Source organism: Sapajus apella, unplaced genomic scaffold (assembly GCF_009761245.1).
Source record: "Sapajus apella isolate SASKATOON/1434 unplaced genomic scaffold, GSC_monkey_1.0 scaffold83, whole genome shotgun sequence".
NCBI lineage: Eukaryota > Metazoa > Chordata > Mammalia > Primates > Cebidae > Sapajus > Sapajus apella.
The window spans coordinates 1,288,791-1,311,334 of NW_022437023.1; the positions used below are offsets into that span (position 1 = coordinate 1,288,791).

General features: G+C 52.7%; 2 long non-coding RNA genes across 2 annotated transcripts; one reads left to right on the plus strand and one right to left on the minus strand.

The window, feature by feature from the left end:
• Window positions 1-1,635: 1,635 nt before the first annotated feature.
• LOC116533628 lies at window positions 1,636-18,553 on the minus strand. Its single transcript, XR_004261375.1, has 3 exons — window positions 18,542-18,553; window positions 9,062-9,064; window positions 1,636-1,903 (listed from the first exon to the last, which is right to left on the minus strand). It is a non-coding gene; the product is annotated as an uncharacterized LOC116533628 (long non-coding RNA).
• Window positions 3,813-7,150, plus strand: LOC116533629. Its single transcript, XR_004261376.1, has 3 exons — window positions 3,813-4,237; window positions 4,786-4,993; window positions 5,741-7,150. It is a non-coding gene; the product is annotated as an uncharacterized LOC116533629 (long non-coding RNA).
• Window positions 18,554-22,544: the final 3,991 nt, after the last annotated feature.

The window sequence follows — 22,544 nt, forward strand, 5'->3', positions numbered from 1 at the left end:
GACTATCCTCTGTCCCGTTCAATCCACCTGGTGGGTCTGGCGACCATGACACGGCCCTGCTTTCCAGGGAGTGGTCACTGTGTCTGCACTGTGCCATTCTCTTGCGATAGGAGCAGGCGTGGTGCTATGGAGGCCTCCCAGGGCTTCCTGCAAAAGCACTGATCACTGGAGGAAGGGCCAGGGCAGTGGCAGGACAGGGACAGTGGGCCCGCCATGGAGTACAGAGCAGTGGGCCCCGCAGGAGAGGCAGGCAGGAGCAGAAGTAAGGCACTCAGGAGCAAGGCAGCCCTCTCTCCATAGCCCGACAAGGGATTTTATGGAATACTTGATAAAAAAAAATTATCAATGAATATGATGGATGCTCCCCAGCAGGGGCGGAAGAGTCCCCCCTTTGGGGTCTAGGAAGCAAAAAGCTGGGGTCCTGGCCTGAGTCTGAGCAGAGGGCAGTTTTGAACATGGGGGGCCACAGGGCAAAAGGAGGGTGGGAGGCAGGAGGAGGGTCGGATCACACGCACACGAATCACTGTGCTTTGGAGTATGTGGCCCCACTGAGGCGGACAAGGATGAGTGTGAGACCCAAGGCAGCCCTTTTGGGGTGGGAGGGGCTGAGGCCCAGAGGTGGGGAGGATGTGTCCTTAACAGGTGTGGCCAGACAGAGCAGAGCCCACCCCTCCTTCAGAAGACCTGGAAGAAGCAATGGGAGGGAGAAGCAGAGTCACAGAGGAAGGGCAGAGTGAGGGCCAGGAGACCGGGGTGGCTGTGGGCAGGCCTCCCCGCCCCCACTGCTTTCCCAGCAAGCTGTCTCCAGGAGGTCGGCCCACCCACTGGGCCCAAAGCCCATCCCCCAGGTGGCCCTCCCCTCTTGCAGCTGCCACAGTTTCTGCAGGGCTGCTTGGTCAGACTCTTTAGAGCACAAGCAGGAGAACTAGGAAGGCCCTCCAAATGAAGGAGACGCAGGCACCGTGGTTGCCCAGGGCCCCTTTCCATCCAACCCGTGCTCCATCGTGCTCCATCCGGCCACACCTCCCAAGGTCAGCCCTCCCCAGCGCCCCCTGGAACCCAGCAGGATCAAGGATAGAGCCTGTCGCCCTGGGCTTGCTGCTGTGCAGCTCTGGGTACGGGTTAAAGATGAAGCTGAAGTGAAGGTATGCGCGCTCAGGGTTCAAGGGCTTCTTATCAGTAATAATTCCCTACATCTGTAAAATCTCACACCGGACATACGCTGCTTTTTACTTCATTGCGTGGCAGGCCAGGTTTCACTAACGCAGACCTCCATCACAACTGTTTCAGTACTGCCAGAGTGGTTAAGTCAAATATTAAAAGCTAAAAAGGCCAGTGCCTTTATACAAAGGCTGGGATGTAATAAAGGCCCATCAGGAGTTTTGCCGAGGCCTTTCCTGGGCCTTAAAGCATGACGAAATATCAAAGGAATCTTAACGGGACCCATTTAGGATTAAACAAGTTTTACTGGGGATCTGAAGAAACCTCCCACGCCTCCACAGACAAGTTTATTGGGGGTCTGAAGGAACTGCCCAAACCTCCAATGATTTAGCAAGGGACAAAATAAGGTTAATCACCCCATCACCTGGACCCATGTAGATTAAGTAAATTTACTGAGGTTCCGGAAAAAAGATCTTCAGGACTCAGACCTCAGCTATAGATTAAAAGAAGTTAATCACTTATGTCTTTGGATGAAGGCACACTTACACATAGACGTATAGCTTAGAAGGTATACAAGCTCTGGAAAACTTTGTAATTTGGAGTTGGTCTGGCAATTAATTTCCAGGACTTCTCCCTCTAACCGGCTCTAGAAATAAACACCTCTTCCTCCTCAGTTCATCTGCATCTCGTTATTGGGCCATGAGAAATAGCAGCTCGGCCCTCAGTTTGGTCCAGGAAAAATCTCAGCAGGCCTTGCCATCAACGCGGGGCTGTTGACAAGGTAAGAAATTTATCTCCATTTTACAGGTGGGGAAGGTTTGAAGACGGTAGGAGGCTTGGAGACCACAGCTCCAGTGGCGAGGTGGTGGGCAGCGGGCTGCAGTGCAGAAAACCTGGGGCACCATCGTTGCCCTCAACCCACTCTTCTCCAGACCTTCGTCGGTCTTTTTTTTGCTCCCTGCACACCCAGAACTGGAGCATTTAAGAGACGGGTTGCTCTTCATGTGTTCTGAAGGCACTGCTCTCAGGCATCAGCTAAGCCAACCGAGTGATTCCCAGGATGCCTAGCATGGGCCATAGACGCGCAGAGCCGCAGTGAGGACAGAGGGAACCGCGTGGCCCCTTCCTGACAATTCTTTCATCTGCACACTGTACCATCAACTCATTTTCCGCACGGAATGAAGATAAATCACTCTGCTCCGGAAAACTACATTTAGCATCGCCTTCTTTTTGTGGGGCAGGGAAGTTTTCATCGACAAAGCGTTTGTATTGCAGATGGCTCGCCATATGCCACGTTCCTGCACGTTATCACCTTGTAAGCAGATTCTGTCAGGTTTTAGGAGTAAAAGCTTAATTAACAAGTGGTGTGTACAATTATGTACTTAATTATCTACTGATTTTATTTCTTTGTTATTTCTTGTTTTTCAAAAGTTTGGTAACAATTACAGGCAACTGTTCCCTAATGAAATTTCTCTCTGCATCTCTTTTTTTTGTGTTTGTGTTTTTTTTTTTTTTTTGCCATTTGTATGCTGAGAGGGGGGCCTTCTCTTTTCTCCCCTCATCCACCACTTAGAACAGATAGATGCAGCATAGACCCACTGATCTGAATCTCTGAGGGGTGGCACATGCATGCGTGCGTGCGTGCGTGTGTATGTGTATTAAAAGAGTTTCCTGTGAAGTTGGTCTGCAGTCCTGGTTAGAAACACAGACCTGGGCCTCCATGTTGCTGATGGGACTGTCAGGGACTCTCATTCTTCCTCCATCCCCCTCTGCTGGCCCATCCTGGAGGCCAGTGGGGTTGGCTGGACTAGGCTGCTGAGGAGGACAGGAGGCACTGGGTGGCCAAGGGACAGCCCTACGGCACAGTGAGGGCAGAGGCAGCTTTGGGGAGCTGAGCACGGAAAGCAGGAAGAATTGTAATGGAAGCACAAGCAGCAGCAACTTGGAGGGAACTCACTGGGCTAAAGCCATATGCGGAACTGGGGGCTTAGAACCAAGTGAGTGGATTCACTTGAGAAGCACTTCTGCTCGCATCCATCTGAGCTGAGGAACTCCTGGAAGCCTGTGCCTCCAGCGCAGCCATCTTTCATACACATCCGTGCAAGAGGGTGTCCTGTTTTAGGGAACCTCCCACCGAGTTGAAAACTCAGTTATCAGCACGTGGTGACAGAAATGGCCCCACAGCTGACAGTGGAAGAGTCTGAACCATCAGAGAGGCAGCCCATCTGGCTCTCCAGAGGGCCGAGGGCTGGTCCTGGGTGTCTCAGCTGGCAGGCTGGGTCCCCTGGGCTCTCGTTCTGAAGCATCCTCCCCACCACACTCACTGGTGTCAGCCGAGACTGGGTGCACTCCAGGAGGGCTGGGAGGGTGGGTTGGGGGAAGAAGATGCAAGGGCAGAAGAATTGCAGAATCAAGAGATCAGGGCTTCCCTTTCTCCAACTGGAAGAAGCAGCTTGAGAGACAATTCCCTGAAATGCAGACAGACACAGGCTGGCCCCAGCAGCACAGACATGAAGCCCCTGCTGCCTGCATGCTTGCCTGGCTCTGCCGTGCCTCCTCTCTGTGCATCTGTGTCCTTATCTGGCAGCGGCTGGGTGAGTTCATCCAGCTCTGCCAGGCTCACCCTCTCCTGTTTCCTAGAGCAGAGTCCACTAGACTCTGAAGGGCCATGCTCTGGGGAAGGGATGGCGGAGGACCCTGTCGGGCCTGTCCTTGCCTAGGGTTTACCCAAGGCCTTGAACAGTGCCTGCCATGTGATGAGGGAGCTCAACAGGCGTCTGTCAAGTTCATGAAAATGTAATAGACACGCCAGTTGCTGCTTTGCCAGGCACATGGCTCCTTCTAAAGACAGGCGCTCTGCCCCACAGGGAGACCCCAGGTCTCTGTCTGTGGCTGGTCCCAGCTGACCTAAGGGTGGCCCATCAAGGCACATCAACCTGAGGTGTGGTCTGGGATAAGGAATGACATAGGGCAAATGGGTTCTGCTTCTCAGAAGGTGGATCTGGGAAGTACTGAGCATGAGGTGATTAGCGTCGGGGGTTGAAGCTAAAAAGATCACCAGAAAGAAAAGGGAGAGGTGAGTAATGAAGGGCTGAGGCAGGTGGAAGTGAGGACGGAGCAGGGAGCAGGCAGGAGCAGCAGTCCTGAGTGGAAAGAGAATCCGGTTCGCTGGGCGGGGACGCCCTCTGCTCCAGCGTCCGCCTGCCCTCAGCATCCTGCATTGCTTACTTTGGCAACCCCTTCCCCGTGCAGAAATCTTTCCCTACAGTCTCAGTTACCTTTGGGCAAGCCCTGAAAAGGCAAGCTTGAAATGACCAAGGCAGGGTGTGGATGCACCTTTCCATAGCCGGGGTACCGAAAGCAGAATCTGACCAACTTCAGAGACCAAACAATAATTTGGGGACATGTGAGGGGACCATTTGTCCAAGCTGGGAATTAGGGGAAAGCTCCAAGCATTACTTGAAGGGCCCCAGCAGGAGAATGGAAAGTTAATTGCCAGGACAACTTCCCCACTGCAGGGTAGAGTTGAGGGGATTGAGAAAATAGGGGGAAGGTGGTAACAGGCAGGGAGCAGAGACTTGGCAAGCCTGAGGAATGAATGGGCACTCCCATTCCTCTGCGCAGGATGAAACGGCATCTTGGCGCTTTTGCTGAACAAGGCAACACTGGGTCTGTCTGACCCGAGGACACTACAACACAGCAGGACCCAAATGGAGCAACCCACCTGGACTTTCACCTGTCAGGGAAAAGCACCTCATTGAGCACATGGCCAGGGAGGCTGATGGGGCTGGAAGGCAGGAACCATACACCTGCCTTCCAGGTGACTAGGAAGGTGAGCTCCTCCACTGACCCTACACCCACTCCAGAGACCCAGACTGTAGGGCCCTCTCCTAAGTGACTTTCAGCCATACACCACACCCTAATCTATTCCGCCCAGGGAGGGAGGAATCCAGACTGCAAGGCTGAAGGCCACCTTCACGGAGCAGCGGTGGTGCTCTAGGACACACCCCTCCCAACCCCTGGCCGGCCGCAGCTCAGGGACACATTGAGTCACACAGTACCCTTCCCTCTTCTGTCCGGAGTTATTCCTCAGAACTGACTTCAGGAGGCCCTGATGGCCGCATGCCCACGCAGTGGAGGCTGCCAGTGGAGTGGAGGACAGGTGGGAAGGTCAGGATGGGGCATTGGTGAGAAGGGCAGTCAGTGATAATTTGGGGACTGCTGGAAAAGGCTTGGGACTGTGCCTTCCATGTAGAAGCAAAGGAGAGGGAGACATGCTCCCCTCCAGAGGCGGAGTCCAAGTACCAGGACCAGGCTGGGGACCCGCCCGTGGAGTCCCAGCTGCTGTCCATGCCAGTGATGGTAGTGTTCCCAGAATGATGTCACACAAGTGCTGAAAGTGGGGAGTGGTGGGGAGGGGAGCCTCATAGCTTGCTTGCTCTCCTGGGTGTTTCTCAGTACTCCTCCCCTCCCCCACACCAGAGATCCGCTCCTCCAGCCTCCACAGCCACCCGGCCCCACCACCCCTGCAGAGCCAGCCTGCCCTCTCCAACTCTCCCTTTTCCCGCCTCTTCCCCAGATCTGCTGCCACCACCTCTTGGGGTCATTGAGCCCCCAGCCCACACCACAGGCTAAGGGAGGCCGCTTGTCATGCTGACATCCATTTCAGGTACCCAAAAGAAAGAAGGGGTTGCAGGGGAGGGGCACAGTCATCTGCACACCAAAAAAAACCAGTTGCTGGCTCTGCTCCTTTCCGGCTCTGCGCTGACCTCTCTATCCAGGCCTCACTCGGGCCACAGCCCAGCTCCATGAAGCCCTGCCTGGCCCTCTCAGGCACAATCAACTGCTCCCTCATCTGACCAGCCCTTATGCCCATCCTCGCTGGCTGGCCACCGCACTACGCTAACTCAAACTGTATCTGTTCCCTGGCCAGGGTGGGGTGTTCCCGGCAGTCTCCTCTAATGAGCCCGACCCCACCGCAGCTCTCTGGGAGGGTTCCTGGGCAGACTGCACCTTGGCTGAGCCAGTAAGTGGAACCCACCCCTTCCCATGCCCTGCTTTGACCCAGATCAAGGATCAGCTCCCGTGAGCTCTTCTCTGAAGAATTTTCGTCCTGTTCATCTCTGTGGTGACATCATGTCCAATAAGCTTCTCTTGCAGAAGATGGGCATGGGGTGGGGTGAGGGCAAGAGGGCCAAAACAGGCTGCGGGAGCCAGGCCTGGGAAGGAGGAGCTGGGGGCCAGGGGCGGGGATGTGGGAAATGGGGGCAGGCCTCGGGATAAGGAAGGGGAAGGCTGGCTTCCTGGCCCCTTGCTGGCCAGACACACTGTCCTGGAGCTCTGAGCAGCTTTAAATCACACCCACCAGGAATTAGTGTTCAGGGAAAAATGAACCCGCAGGTGCTGGGGTTTGGAACCATGCCATGTGAAGAGGCCTCCTTCTAAGACTGCTGAGTCAGGTGACCTTGAGGACATCTCACATGGAGAGGGTGGGGTGCAGTGTGTAAAGCTGTGCCTAATGGATGCCAGCGTGTGGAGGAGGGCCCAATGGGCAGGTGGTGGTCAGGACTGTGAATGGGGGACCCAGCTCCTGGTCATAGGTATGTGCAGGCATCTGCCGTAGGACTCTGGTGGATGGGAGAGGCAGGTCCAGGTGTATTTAAATTTCTTTCTGACCCTGCCTAATTATTTCTCCCAATTACTCTTGCTTTGAGCCTGGCCCAAGGTTGTCCTTTGATCAAGACTTCCATGCTTCCCAATGCTAATCTGCCAATCATAAGCGTCCCGGGTTTCTCTTGCTGCCTGGATGTTAACCATGAGTCCTCTGGGTTAACAGGTGCCAGGGCCCAGTGAGAGTGCTGCGGGAGACCTGCCCAGGGGGCTAGCCGAGCCTTCTGCGATAATTCTGACTGATTCTTCATGGAGTTGACTTGAAATATGATGAGTGGGTCCCGCGTGCTCTTAAAACCTCGGATGTCAGAGCCACAGAAAAGACTCTGGGATTGGCCTTGAGTCCCTCGCTGGAGAACACCAAAGGGTGGAGGCATTAAGTCACTGCTCGTCTACTCAGCGACGGCAGAGTTGAAACGAGGACCCAGGCGTTGCCGCCTCCTTCCCATGCCACAAAAATGAGAACAGGTATTTCCTGACATGCAGTTTGCTAACCTCTTCCCACGTTATGTGTGTGAATGTACTGGGCTACCAGATGGCGGTGAGTACGAAGGAAGGTGATGTCTCATTATGTACCACGTCATGACCAAGCAATGTCTTACCTCCCCACAAAAAGCCAACCGAGGCTTCCTTGCGTGGAAAGACCACAGTGTTGAGGGCAGGGGCTCTGTGAGCAGGTACCTAGAGCTAGAAGCCAAAACAAGGAAACGTTTCAAGGGAGCAAAGCAAGTTGAAGACAAGGAAGCTGCCTGTTTTTGTGTGCCCCGCCCTCCCCTCCCCTCCCCTCCCCTCCCCTCAGCCTGAATCTGCCTTTGGTTAAATGCCTGTTGGGATTTTGCAAAAAGATTTCCCTGGATCACTCCAAATTCCACTGGGTGGAGGATGGGCGGGAGCTCCAGCAGTGAGGAGAGAGTGGCTGGAAGCGCTTTGTGACCTGCTGAGCTGAGACAGGTGAGCCTCTTCGGGACAGCAGATGGGCCCTCTTCATGAGCCTGTCGCTGCCGACCTGTGTGGGTCCAGCTGCTAAGGGGGAAAGGATGCTCCCCAGATCACAGTTGGCTGACCACCTCGCAGGTGCTCAGGCAGTGGCAACAAGGCATCCTAGCTCACGTTGAGTCCTTTGGCAGTTTACAGGTTTTAATACCCATTCCCACGTTATTTTGAGTCTCAACCACGGACGAAGAGTAAGAAGAAAAAAGCTTCCCAATGCAGGTAGGAAGGCTGATTCGTGTCCACTCAAAAGTGGAGTGAAGTAAACGATCCCAGGCCAATCGGTCTCCATGCCCCACACGAAGCCCTGGCCCAGGGCATCCGTGGGAGGCCACAGCTGTTGATCATGTTCTCCCCTCTGCCCACTTCTGTCTTTACAAGGAATCGTTCCTCTGCTTCCCATCAGCATCTCCATCCCAGGCACCCTTCCCCACCCTAGGCCAGACTTGAGGCTGCTGTCCCTGGCACCCCCTGCAGAGCTTGCCCCTTTGCCCGCCCCCCCGACTGCGCAGTCAGCATGTTCAGCAGAAATGTTCCTCGGCTAGCAGAGATCAATACATCAATAGATACGTCAGCTCGAACATAAACAGAGGGAGCTTGAGGGGAAAAGGGGCAGGCAATAAATGGACTCTGCAGAGAAAAAAAGCCAGACAGTCCCATCAGGATCCATGCTCCTGAGAACATATCACCTGCGCTGTTAAAGAAAGGGGACAGGCTCATTACTTCAGGCCCTGCTAATTAAGAATCACCATCACAGGAGGCTGAGGGAGCAGAATCACTTGAACCCAGGAGGCAGAGGTTGCAGTGAGCCCAGATTGCACCTCTGCACTCCAGCTTGGGTGACTCTGTCTCAAAAACAAACAAACAAACAATACCCCTTCAGATTGGCCTAGGCTCAATTCTGCCTTCATTCTAGGTCTGACAAGCTGGCTCACCTGAAGGCAGGCTTTTCTACACTGGCCTCACAGGAGGATTGCAGGTGGGATTCCTAGCTATTCCTTTCTTGGGGCTCCATAAGTGCTGGGAGTGGGAGCCCTCTGAGCCAAGCATGGTGCCTTGGAGCCACAAGCAGCTGGCCAATGCCCTAAGAACAGCCGTGGCCGAGCTCCGAGCAGCTTAGATGTGCAGCAAGCAGCTAGTGAAGAAGCCGAAGGGCAAGCCCTTGGATTTGGGTGCGGAACGAAAGGCCCTTAGCAAGGGCAGCAGTCCAGCTTTCCATGTCGAGACAAGTGATGGGAACTAACTCTGGCTTCAGTCAGCCTCAGGAAATCTCCAAAGGCATCTGTTCTGGAAGGCCATCAGGCCTGGTGCCCACAGCCAGCGTGGGGAGCACCTGGATGAGGTCTCCTCTGCAGAACTTTGTGGGGGTGCAGTGCAAAGGAATGCTTAGCAGGATGCCAACAGCCTACTGGCAGGGGCTCCAGGACGCTCAGTTCTGGACTCTGGGCCACAGAAACTTCTATCCTTTCCTTTAGAGATTTTGGGAGAATACGCCCGACCAAGAAGAAGCAGTTTTCAGGTTTCTTTTTTTTTTTTTGAGTTGGAGTCTCACACTCTGTAGCCCAGACTAGAGCGCAATGGCCTGCAGCCTCTGCCTCCTGGGTTCTGGTGATTCTCCTGCCTCAGCCTCCCAAGTAGCTGGGATTACAGGCATGTGCCACCACACCCAGCTAATTTTTGTGTTTTTAGTAGAGACAGGGTTTCGCCATGTTGGCCAGGCTGGTCTCAAACTCCTGACCTCAGGCGATCCGCCCACCTCAGCCTCCCAGAGTGTTGGGATTACAGACCTGAGCCACCGCGCCTGACCAGCAGTTTGCAGGTTTCTATGGCACAGCTCCTCTGAAGAGGTGAAGATCATCAGGTCTGGGGGGCTTCTCTGTCACACATTCTTTGATAGCATTTTAAAAAAGGAATTGGAGGGAGCAGACAGACCTGCTTAGCATTTTAGGGTTTGTTCATCATGGCAGGTCTTTTCCAAAGAGACCACCACGTTGCTGATTTTAATTCCTCTGGGAAATTCTCTAGAGTCCAAATTCTTATGTCGATTACGTAAAAACTCAACTGTTTTATACCTGTTACTTACGGCAAACCAGTCAAGAAATAGAGGCATCGTTGGGGCCAGGAGGTGTTGCAGAGTAAGAGAGAGGAAGGAGAAGCCGTTTTTGGGGACTGGCTGGGTAGGGTTGGACACCCAAGAGTTCAGCAGGAGGAGAATTGGGGTGTTTGGGGAGCAAGGGAAGGCCATCCCCTAAGATCCTGGCGGTGGCGTCCATGCCCCTGAAAAATCATGTTTGAAAATCTGTGATCTAGGTTAACAAAGAATTTTCCTCTCAAATATCAAGTGACCCAAGGGGCACTCTGGGTTAAATAAAAAGGAACAGCCAGGGGAATGCACCCTATGAAGACTCTGAGATTCCTGAGGCAGAGGCAGATTATGAAATTAACACCAAAGAGAGGCTTAGGGCAGCTGCTGCCCAGCTTAGTAACTAGAAGGCGTCTTCTGGGTCTTGAGGTCTTCAGACCTCTAAGTCAGCGTCAGGGGAGCAGCCTCAATTAGAGACCATAGCTCTCAGGCCCTCTGCTGAGGATGCCTGAGGTCTTTGCTGACACCTGTTCTTGAAAAGCAATGGGGATCGGGACAGTTTGAGGTTCAGGTAAATGAGCAGAGAGCAGTGAGGGGCTCTGAGCTGGATGGCCTCCTCTTTCCTCTGTGGAATCATGGGGAGAGGATGAGTGAAGAGAAAGGATGTCTGTGGGGGTAAGGAGTGGGCTTGGGAATATTTGGGATCAGTGGCCTTCAGGTCCTCCACCTTGGCCTGATGTGGAGTGGCATTTGCTTTCCCTGAGTTTCAGGCTTGCACGCAAGGAGAGGTATTCGAACATGGAGGCCCTGATGTGGTGAGGATATGATGGCAGTAGCAGGGCTGGGGACTCGCCATAAATAGCCCCAAGATGGATGGTGGCTGGGATGGGCCTGTTGATGACCTCCTTGCTCAGCCAATGATACTTACAGTACCCTACCACTCAGGGCCACTTGATTCATTGACCAGCCCTTCCACACCCATTGTCTCACTGGAGCTTTCCAAGGGTACTATGAAATGCACAAGTAGGGGTGATTGGATCTCAAGAGAGGTGACTTCTCTGGGGACACATGATGAGTCAGTGGTAGGACCAGCACTGGACCCCACCCCAGAGCTCTCAGTTCCGACCCTCTTCCTCCTCCTCCACCAAATTACAAAGGGGCAGTCCCATAGGAAGACACCCAGGTCAACCCAAGAAAGAGCCACACGAATGTGAGGGTGTCCAGAGCCCCTCTGCTTCCAGGCACCCCACCTCATTCAGACACCTTCCAAGCCCAGCTCGGAGGGCTGTGAGGGAGCCCTCTCAGCAGCAGCTACATGCCTTCACTTTTGAATTTTGCTGATTGGGAGCTTGAGGGGGTACATTTCTCCCCCCAGCACAGGACAAGAGGTACAGGCCGCTAGGAGCAATTCACATCTGCCAGTAAGTGGGGAAGAGGCTGGCTTAGCCCTTTGGGATACCTGGCCAGGCCTTGTGGAGACCCAGCTGGGCTCCTCAGAGCAGGGACAGCCCATGGGCTCCATAAACTTCGGTGACTCATGGGTGACCACGCTGATGGGGCCAGGGAGAGTCAGAAAGGCCACCTGCCCTAATCACGGCCTAAAGTCTCCGTCTGAGGACTGAGGGGTTTGCTGGCCTCCCTCTCAAGTTGGCCCACTCCACCTTGAGGGTCTTTAGGCTGCCTCCGGGTGCCCTTTGTCCTGGACTTGGTCTCCAGCCTCCAGGGCTTCCTGGATGGGAGGAGTATGAAAATGGGGAACAGCCTTCACTTAAATCTTAAATTTCAAAGTCTTCTGCTCCTAGCAAGGCTCACGGGGTGGGTTTGAGAAAGACTTTGACCTTGAAATAGGTCATCCAGAGTCCAGGTCTGGGGTTTGTCAGGTCTTGGGTCTTTGATTCGCTGCGCGTGACTTTCAGTACTCTTATATCTTCATGAAAGGCCCCTCCTAAAATTAGCTGGGCATGGTGGCAGGCGCCTGCAGTCCCAGCTACTCAGGAGGCTGAGGCAGGGGAATGGCTTGAATCCAGGAGGCGGAGGTTGCAGTGAGCCAAGATCACACCACCACATTCCAGCCTGGCGACAGAGTAAGACTGTTTCAAAAAAGAAAAAATAAAGGCCCCTCCCAGAGTTTCTGTAAGGATCAAATGAGATAATGGATGGGAAAATGCCTCATCATCTATATGGTGTGTACAATGGAAAGGGATTGTATTGTAAGGGTTTTGGGGTCCAGTGGGCGGGTGCCTTTGCAGAAGAGAACAAGCATAGCAAGGGCTGTCAAGACACCCTTACTTTCTCACCTTGAGGTGGGGAACGGGGGGCTTTCCAAATGTTGGGGGCTGCCAGGCTGGACAGGGAAATGCTCAGCATGGTTAAGATCTACTGGGTAGAGGGAAATGAACCTTCACTGGCTGCTCAGCTTCCCAGACCTTTTTACTGCTCATCATAAATTACCATCCTGTTTTATTTTCGTTTTATAGCCTCTCCCAGGCTCTTTCTGGCTATTCAGCTCTGGTCCTTCTCTTTTTCTATTGACACCTCAGGTTGCTGGCAACTGACCCAGCAGCTGGGAGGAAACATCAGAGCTGGCAGCTGAAGGGTGACAGCAAAGAATCGCGATGCCAGTGTCTGCCCTCTAGCAGCTTCCCCCAGCGGAGGGAGGGAACCAGGTACCCTGTGTTTGCATGGGCTGGCAGACTCAGCTTCTGAAGAGGAGTCACCTCTTCCTGGGACCTGAGCCTTCAATTCAGGCAGCTCTCAGGAGGTGATGACAAGTTCTTTGGTGTAGTTAGCTCTCTCTCGATGCAGTTGGTCCAAACTCCTTTCCATTGTCAACATCTTGTGGTTCTGCCACTGTGAGAAGGAGGGACCCTGCCTGGGAATCAGGAGGCTCTCGTTCTAGCCCCAGTTCTACTACCAGTGAGTGGTGCTGAGCAAGTCCCTTCCTCTCACCAGGCATCAGTTTCTCCTTCTGTAGAGTCAAAGGCCAAAGCAGGTCACCCAAATGCCTTCTGGTGTGGCCACTCTACAAGCGGTTTCCTCATCTGCACAAAACATGCAAGTACTTGTCCACAAACTGACAGATTCCCACAACAAATTAACGTCCTGCCAAGCGTCACACTCAACAGTCCTGCTTTTAATGAAATGCTGGTTTTTCAAGTGAAAGCAATGGGTTAGGGAAGACTGGCATGATGTTTGCCAGCCTTTGATAGAACGTTTTTATTGAGTTTTTTGCGTCCCAATTGAGGAGAGAGCAACATAATGGCAAAGTTTGTGTCTCCTGTCATTATTCAAATAGAAGAGAATTTTTTTGTTCAATACAATTTTTAGCGTAAATTGTCAATTACCATCCTCCCAGGTTGTGGCCTGTTTTGTGGACATGACAAGGTAAAAGATAAAGTAGCATGTGCTGAGTTTGTGATGAACAGAAGGACCCAGGTGGGGACTGGCCTTACAGCACCCACAGTGGCCGAGTTGGGGGTCTGGAGGGAGGAAAAGGGGTCTGCCTTTGCCATGCCAAATATAAGACTGTGGCAGGCCACCTACTCAAAAATATTGTGAAAAGGGTAATGCAGGACGCGGAACTAGGAGAGAGACAAGGTGGGCATCTTTCACACTGGAAGGTACTGGGGTGAAGGCAGGAGGGGAGGAGGAGAGGATGCAGGAGGAGGTGAGGGTGGTCCTTCTCTGGGCCTCAGTTTCCTCATCTGTAAAATAAGGAGTTTGGACTAGACAGGTTCTCTGCTTCACCCATCTAGCTGGCTCAGAGTGGAGAGCAGGGAAGAGGCAGGTAAGGGAAGAAGAGACCCAAGATGCATCAGAATGGGAGATCCTGGCTCGGTGGCACCCCAGAGAGCTCAGAGAGCACCCCAATAATAGAGACTGAAGCACAATCTGCATTCAAACTTGCTGAGAAACTGATTGATGCTGAAACATTGCTCCCTGGGGTTTGCTTATAAAAAGTAATTCCCTCTTCCCTCCAAGAAAGGTGCAACTGCCAGGGTGAGTCGCAGAGCTGGTGAGGACCCTCCACACTCCGGGGTGTGGCACCGCTGACCAGACAAACGCCAGTGTCATTCTTCTCAGGGCAGTGTTAAAAGTCTGTTCAACTACATTCAAATTCCCATTTCAAGTGCAGGCTCCAAAATCACATGCCAATGTGTAACCCCTTATGGCTCCATCCCCCAGAAGAAATACACAAAATACATAATTGTGCATGCGTGTGTGTGTTTAACATCGGGGGACACTAAGAAACAATAGGCTTCTCATTTTCTTCCTTGTTTTTTCTTTTGTATTCTTTAAAAGGATCATGTGCCAGGGAGTGCAATGGTGGAAAGCAGGAGAGGAAATACAGAACAAGAAGATGGTGGGAGACATTTTACAGCTTATAAAGATATGAGTACAAGTCCCTCTTTTTAAATGCCCAAAGGGTCCTACATTGAGCTTCTTAAATTCGGAATTAATGTTCTTAATGGCTACCCTGAGGCAAGGCTATATCTAGAAGAGCAATTTTTAATCATTCATGTAAAATCATCCTGCTCAGGTGCTTCCAGTGCTGTGAGCCAGGGGTTTGAACAACCCCAGACGTGCAGCTTCTAGACGGCACCTCTGGGGTGGGGTGGCTGGGCCGGGAGAACGATGGGGCTATGTTTCAGAGGAGGCCTGCTTTGGCCAAACCTTGCCCCAGCAGTAGGTCTTTACTGTGGAGGTGGCTCCCCTGTTGCTGAGCTCAAGGCTGGTCTCCTGAGTGTTGTCCATGCCCCACTGTAACTGACGGAAAGTCCAATTCTGCTATTGAGACTTCCTCCCCTTTCAGCAACCTGACTTGACCTAGCCCTTCTGGGTTTTGGCAGAGAATAATCTATTATAATAAAAAACACTGTATGGCGAATAATACCATTTTGCACTTGTGCAGCACCTCACCCGTTCCCAAAGTGCATATACATTTTTTTAGACAGAGTCAAGTCCAGATAAAACAAGCAGCTAAGGCAGTAAGTCCCATTTCCTGACAATTCTGGAAGAGAAGTTCGGTTCCCTTAGCCAGTGAAGGGGCTGAGAGAATCCCTTTGAAATGACTGGACAAAAGAATAAATGGAGGTCTGGAAGAATGAACTTACAAATAGACCATTTAATGTAAATGCAATGTGTTCAATAAAATTCAACTTAGAGTGCCAGGCACTGAGACTGCTACGAGGAATAGAAAATGAAAGAGTCTCAGCTTCCGAGGGGCACATGGTCTCGCTGGGGCAGGGGCTGGTGGTTGGACTACACACAAATTCACTCAACACACATCAGAGATTAAACTAAACCAGCGCTCCATCGTGACTCACCTACCCACTGGTCCAGACCCACTAATTCTTTCCCTGTACCTCACAGCACCCAGACCTCTGTGTGAACCCCCTGGTTCCTGAATTTCTCCGTTGCGCATGGCTCACCCCCCGCGAAATCCCCAGGGCCTTGTACTTAAAGTCCCAGATCACCCTGGTCTCTGCCTGCCCTCCTCCAACCCACCCGCGCCTTTGTACAGCAAGCCCCGAGGACTCAGTCTTTCTCGTTTTCTTTGGGAGAGGCTTGGGCTTCCCGCCTGTCCCCTGCTTCCTTGCTATTTTATAGATTTTAACTGCAGGAAAATAAAAGAGTCAACCAAAGTAGAAACATCTAGAAATGACAAGATGTGACTCTTCAAAGCTTCTGCAGGTTCTGGCCCCTGGTTTAGAGCTTCTGATTTCCTTCTGGCAGCACCACCGGGGCGGGGACCTCTGTTTCTCATAAGAAGAGGGTGGCTGGCCAAAAAAGCAAGCCTGCCCCTGCAGGGACGCCTTCCTGCCCTTCCCAGCAGGAAGCTGGCCCAGGGCTTTGAGGGGAATCATGGGGAGCTACAAGTGCTTCCTGCTTTCTGACTTCCTCCTGGTGGGGCCAAGGCCCTCCCTGTTCTCGGGGCCCTTGACACCCCTACTCTCCCAAGCCTAGTTGGCGATCCAGTAACTGGTGCCTGGTTAGCCCTCCGACAGCGCTGCAGCCCTTCCCTTGAGGAGTTAGCTCTGATTTTTACCTTGCCCAGATTCCTATCTAAGGGGTCTGAGGAGACATGCCCTACAAACCATAAATTCTCATCAGATGGGTTTTATTTGACCCTCTATATTGTGACTTAGTTTCCAACCTGACTCTGGCATAACAAGGAAGGAAATCAAAATGTTTTACCCCAAAATATATTTCCTTGCCATACCTTGAAATTGCCCTGCAAATCCTCTTGTGAGAAAAATCCACATTCTATAGAGAATCCCCTTTCCCCTTTGTTGTCCTTCCTTCCTTCCCAGATCCAAGAAATCATCAATTAAGAGCCAGGCACCCTTTTAGGTCTGATTCTCAGGCTTCATATTAGTGTTCTCTTTTATCAACATAATATGAGGGAGAACTAGATTCTCCTACTCTTGAGAGCATTGTATGTGCCTGTATCTCATTAAAGTAATAATAACAACATATTTGACCCATTTGAAAAAAATAAAATTTTTTGTTTATTAAAAAAAAAAACAACAAAAAAAACATTTTACAACCCACTCTCTGAAGCCGGCTACCTGAAAAATTCCTCTGCACCATAAAACTTGGTTCCCACAATCCTTTACCATAACCTGAACATTCCTTTCCATAATCCCAGGTCTCTAGATAAACTCAATCAATTGTCAACCAGAAAAAAATAAATGTTTAAATGTACCTATAGCCTGAAGCCCCTGCTTTGAGTTCTCACCTTTCTGAAACAACCCAATGTATTTCTTAAATGTCTTTGATGTCTCGTGCCTTCCTAAAATACATAAAACCAAGCTGAACGCCGACCACCTTGGGCACATGTTCTCAGGACCTCCTGAGGGCTGTGTCACGGCCGTGGGTGATTACCAGGCACATGTGCGTTTTAAACCTAAGGTCCTGTAACTTTTACTTCGTTTCCAACTGCTAACTAAAAATGGACTCTCTTCTTCACTCTTTCTCATATTTGGCTCAGAATAAATCTCTTTAAATATTTTACAGAGTTTGACTCTTTTTGTCAACACCCTTTAATCACCAAGGCTTCCAAGCACACCCCCATTTGGAAACCATGCCGTAATGGGGCTGAGACCCTGTCTTCAGGTGATCTGAATTGGCGCTCCTGAGAAAGCAGTCTGGGAGAGTGAACTTCCCCCCTCAAACACAAGCCTTCCTTCTCTTGCTCCCTGGCTGAGACCAAAGGACAGCCCAGACCTGCTTCCAGATCTGCCCTCCTCCGGCAGTCCCTCCAGCTGCCCTGCCACTCCGCCAGGGCCAAGCTGCACTTCCTTCCAGCCTGATACCCCTCTTTCCTGTAGGGCTGTCCCTGTCTGGCTTCTGGGTGAGCCACGTTCACCAGGGCAGAGTTCACCACCTCGGTTTCTCTGTCAATAGCTCCTCCTTCAGACCACCACAACGCACATCTGCGTTTTAAATGTCAGGCTCGCTAACTCTTGCTTCGTTTCCAACCGCTGATTAAAGACGGACTCCCCCGCTCTCCTTTCCTTTCTCAGTAGATTCCCTTATAGTTTATCATGATGATCTGTGAGAACAGTTGTCACAGATGGTTTTGGGGGGACCATTTCTGCAAGCAGGCAGACGGACTGGGGCTGACAATGAAAGCTGGGTGGTGATAAGCTCTCTATTTTAATGAATTTATACCAGTACAAAGGCGATCGCTTCCGGGCTACCTTTTGGTTGCCTCAAGAAATAGCCAATTCATGTTACATTTTTAAAAAGGTCTTTCACTATTTCAAAGGAATGATTTGGGGTTGGGGAGGGTGGTAGAGATTGGTGAGACCAGCTTCAGCCTATCAACGTCTACTTCCTGCAAGTTCCCAGTGGGGCACGGGTTAAAAGGCGGAAAGGACATTGCTTTTCACCTCCTCTCTTTCACTTCTCTGCTCCTCTCCTCAGCTTGGGGCCTGAGTGGTCAAGGGGGGCAGAGTAGGAGGGGAGGTCCCGAGGGGTGGAGGACAAGCTGGTTGTCCAAGACAGTCTGGAATGAAACAGAATATGAAGAGAAATACAGCCCACCCACTCTGTCGGGGAGAGGAGGGTGCTGGTGGAGAAACTCAGGCCTGAATTTTTCTTGAGGAAGCTAAGAAGACCCTTTGGCTTCAAGGCAGATGGAACCTGGATGGTTTAGGGGAGGAATGGGACTCGAAGGTGCGCAAAAGCTCTGGGCAGGGCTTTGATCTAACTAGTAGAAGTGAAAATAGTAGGCCTTGGCTGCTCTCTGCCCCATCTCTCTCCTGCCCAAAGTCCTCGGCCAGGCACTGTTCCTTCCTTCCAGCCCAAAGACTTGAGAAAGTAATTTCTACAGCCCCCTCCAGAGCTGTTTTCCACCCTACAGACAATCTGGAGAGTCAAGACACCTGAATTAGCTGAGACTTTCCACAGTAACTGTCAATCACTTCTCTTCAGCTCAGTCCCAGACCTCTTACAAAGCCTTGAAGGCACCATTTTCCAACACAAATACAGAGGCAAGGCGCAGCCTGCCCGCAGGGCAGGACCTGTGAAATCAGGGACATCTCGGGAAACCCTCTAAGGTGGCCCTCGCCCCTGGCATAGAAGTCTAGGAAGGCGAGGTCCCCACACACCCACCCCAGCGGCAGGGACCTCAGGAACAGAGGAACCGCCCCGCGGGCCGGCTGGTGGAGTGGGACCGTTCCTAACGGCTGCCTCGGCTGCCTCATCCTGCCTCGCGGTCTAGGCGAGGGGTCTTGGCCACCTCCTCCTGCAGCTTCGCAAATCAAGATGGACTCGCAGGAGACTACCCCCTGCGCCTGCAGAACCTCAGAATGCAGAACCACCAGGGGGTCCTGGCCCATGGCCCTGAGAGGATTGCTGCTGGGGAGATGGGAAGGAGTCCAGGAAGGTGGAGGCCCGCACCATCCACCCCTCCCCACCCAGAGCAGCGTGGCCGCCCCCCGGGGTTAACAGGGGCAGCGTGGCGCCAGGCGGGTTGAGCCGGGGAGACTGGCCGGGCGGGGTGCGGCGGAGGGCGGGGGTTGAGGACCGCCAGGTCCCTCCCCACATGCCCACGGTCCGCGCGCTGCGGCCTCAGCGTAACTGTTCTTAAAGGCTGCCTCCGTCCTGCCGCGCGCCCTTCGAGGGGTTGGAGCTGGCAGAGCCGCAACTCCCCCTCTGAGCGTGAAAACGGTCCTTAATCACCAGATGGGTCTTCGGATGGGAACGCGGGATGAAGCGGGGCCGGGAGGTGTTTTTCCGAAGGCTGGGAAACCTGGAGGGAGGCCCCCGAAGCTTCTCAGTTCCGGACCCCTTGGTCCCAAAGGGAGAGGAGGTGGGCTGGGCCTCAGCAGCGTTGCAGGCATTGCAGGAGCATCATGTTCATCAGAGCATGTTGGCATGGAGGCCGCTCAGCCCAGGGAGGCAGGATTTAGGCCCCACATGGAAAGCACGCAGTGGTGCCCACCTAGAGGCGTTAATACGGGGCAACACTTTGGGGGTGAGGATCTGACAATTTCATGCCTTTTGGAGTTGTCTTCTCAAGTCTGTAGGGTCAGCCCACAGCCTGGCTCCTGTGAAGTGAGCTTGCTGTCACTGCCTCTTCAGGGACAACTGTGAGCATCTTGAGGAGATGCTTTGGGGTTTGTGGCAGTAGGCAAAAAGGAGAATGTGTGATACCCAGAATGCACTAAAGCGTGTTCTTACAGAGCAGAAGTCAGTGGCCGCTCACCAGAGAGGGGCCTGCGGGTAGAGAAAGGCAAAAAATGGATGGGCTTCTACCAGCTTACAACACTGACAGCTCCCGTGGGGGGCAGATGCCAGCCAGGGCTATTAAATAATAACAGGAGGGGCCACCGTAGATGAGAGGCTGGAGGAGGGTGGGGAGGGGACAAGGGAGGGGACGTGCTCCAAGAAGCCACCCAGCACCAGCAGTCTTATTAGCTTTTTGCTATCAGTCCTCAGCTACATTTAGGGGACAGTTCCTGACCAGGCCATCTGTCTGTCAGCAAAGAAGTGGGGAGGAGAAGTAGTGGGGAGGAGAAGTAGTGAGGCGCAGCACCCTGCCTCAACTCAACTCCTCCCGCCCCATGCTGAACTGGCTCCCTACTAAGATACCCAGAGAAATGCTTTCATTCGCAGAGTAGAATAAACCAGAGGAAAATTGGAGTCTGAGTCTGTGTTCCAAATGTTCTAGGTACCAGGGCTTGAATCTACCAGCATGGCTCTTTGTGCTGCAGTTTTTCCATCCCGAGATGTGGAAATGAGCTCTTTCCATTGCGATATTCTCTAGCTTGACCCCAGAGGGGATAAGACAGTGTGTGAGGATAGCTTCCCACGGGAGAAAGAGCGAGTGAGAGATGGGCTCCCAGCAGGGACTGTCACGCCTCCCATCCTCTGGTGGCCTGAGAGGATCACAGGATGTCAAGGCCTTACTCCTATGGCCTTGATTCAGATTAGCTGTGGTTCAAGACTGCCTGCATGGCACATGTGGATACGTGCAAGGTCACCAAGGCAGCACTGTGCCCTTAACATTCATCTGCTTTCCCAACCTAGAGGGCAGACTCCCTATAGGGCAGGGAATGTCTCATTCCCCACTGGGCCCGCCGGTGGCTCCTGGCATGGAACTGACACATAGTTGGCATTGGCAATGCACACACTTACTAGATCTTAAAGAAGGCCAGAACCAGACCCAGAGGCACATATATAAGATCTGTATCAGCAGTGGGGTAGCGAAAGGGTGGGAAACTGAGTGACGTCTTAGAATGCATCCAAGGAAGTAGATGGATTTGAGCTTTAACTACTGGAGAATGGCGCCTGAGCAGGCCCCATTTGTTCACACTTACTGCTAATTGAATATACCTTCCAGGAATGTAAGAGCCAGCAGGAAATTCCCCTCATCCTGAACCACAAAGGGTTTCTGGATGGGCACTGATTGTCTATGGGCCATGGCTTAAGACCCCACCTCCCACAACCAAAGTATCTTCCTGCTCCCCAAAAAAATATATGGCGACTATATATCCTTGCCTGCCTAGTCAGCCTTGGTTCATTCATAAAGTAAAGGGGCCCTGAGCCTGCCTGCCCCGCCCAGAGCTTAGAGTTGAAAGGGAAACATCTTTGAGTGGAAACCAAGCACATGGATTAAATGGTCCTGATGGTGCATAGAGCCTTAGGTTTGGAAAGAAGCGAAGGGCCTGCCACCTTGCTGGGGACTTGAGCCTCTCAGCTGTTGGAGCTCTCTGCAGCTGCCCCCTCCCCAGGGGCAATGGGCCCTTGCTGGCCTGCAGGCCCCTCCTTCCCTGGATGCTGTGCTGTTCTCTGCTTGGTCTTGTTTCATTAGCTGTGGCAGAACCTTTGGTCCTGACAAGGCCCAGGAAACAGAGCCTAGCAAGGGCCTGAGGCAACTAGGTGCCCCAGAACCACAGGAACTCACGTGTGCTGTGAGGGCTTTAAGAGCTTTGAAGTGGGGAGTCTCCCACAGGGATCAGGGCCGTGGGTGCTGATGCTGTCAGTGACCCACATGCAAAGGTTGGGTCACTATGACTGCTTCTCAGACCCTCTTCAGAGGCAGACTTTCCCTCGCCTGTCCAGCCAAGCTCCCTTTGGGCAGAAGGACCTACGGAGCTTTCCCTGGCCCAGGTGGCACAGGCCCTGGCCCACACTCAGACGATGGTCCCTTGCTCTGCCCACTGAAAGAGATCCCCGAAAGATAAGCTCTGTTCCAAGCAGGGCAGACAAGGAATAGTGGGATTAGGGCTCCAAAACCCTCTGGTACTGTCAGAGAATTCTGGATAGTGGTCTCTGAGAGCATCCATGTGAGGGGCTGGGGACAGGAGCCCTTCTCACAGGCACCTCTGCAGGTGGGATTGATGACTGCCAAATACTGGCTGAGGCCAAGGGAGACTCTGTCATGTCTGAGGCCACAGGCATGGTTTCCTCTGGACTTTAGCGAGAGGCAGAGCCCCCCAGCCCCAGACACCTCGGCTCTGCCCGGGAAGAAGTGAGGGAAGCACATTCCTCCCCATGAGTTGGCCTCTGAGGAGGCCAAGTCAAGTATGTGATAGAGGGTTCCCTACCTGTGCCGCAGGGAAAATGGAGCTTGAGGGTCAGCTATCTGAAGGCATGATTCCTGGTATGACTCCTATGAGCCCAAGTTACCTATTCCTGCACAGAAATGCTCCCTGGCCTCATCCTGTGGGTGGCAAAACCACATATCCAGTTATTGCTGTTTTCGTCCTTCCTTGGATACTTGTCTCTAATAAATATTTACAGTGGGACCCACAGACGAACGTTAGTCCCAAAGGTTAAGACAGCGAGAAATTCATCTGAAAAGGGGTCCTGGGCAGGGCTACCCTAGAGGGGTCAGGCAGAAAACAAAAGCGAGCCTCTGGGCTACCTCCTCCCTCAGCGATCTGCGTAAAGATGGGCTTGCAGGAGGAGACCACACTTTACAACTGCAGAACCTCATGATACGGAACCACCAGGGGCTCTTGGCCCATGGCCCTGGGTGGAGTCGATGTTGGAGAGATGAGATTAGTAGTGGGGCGCATCCCCCTGCTATGACTTACCTTCTCCGGCCCCATGCCTGTCCGTCAGACCCTCTCCCTGCTGCGCCAGAGCCACTGAGTTCGGGGAGCAACTGCCGGCAGATGAA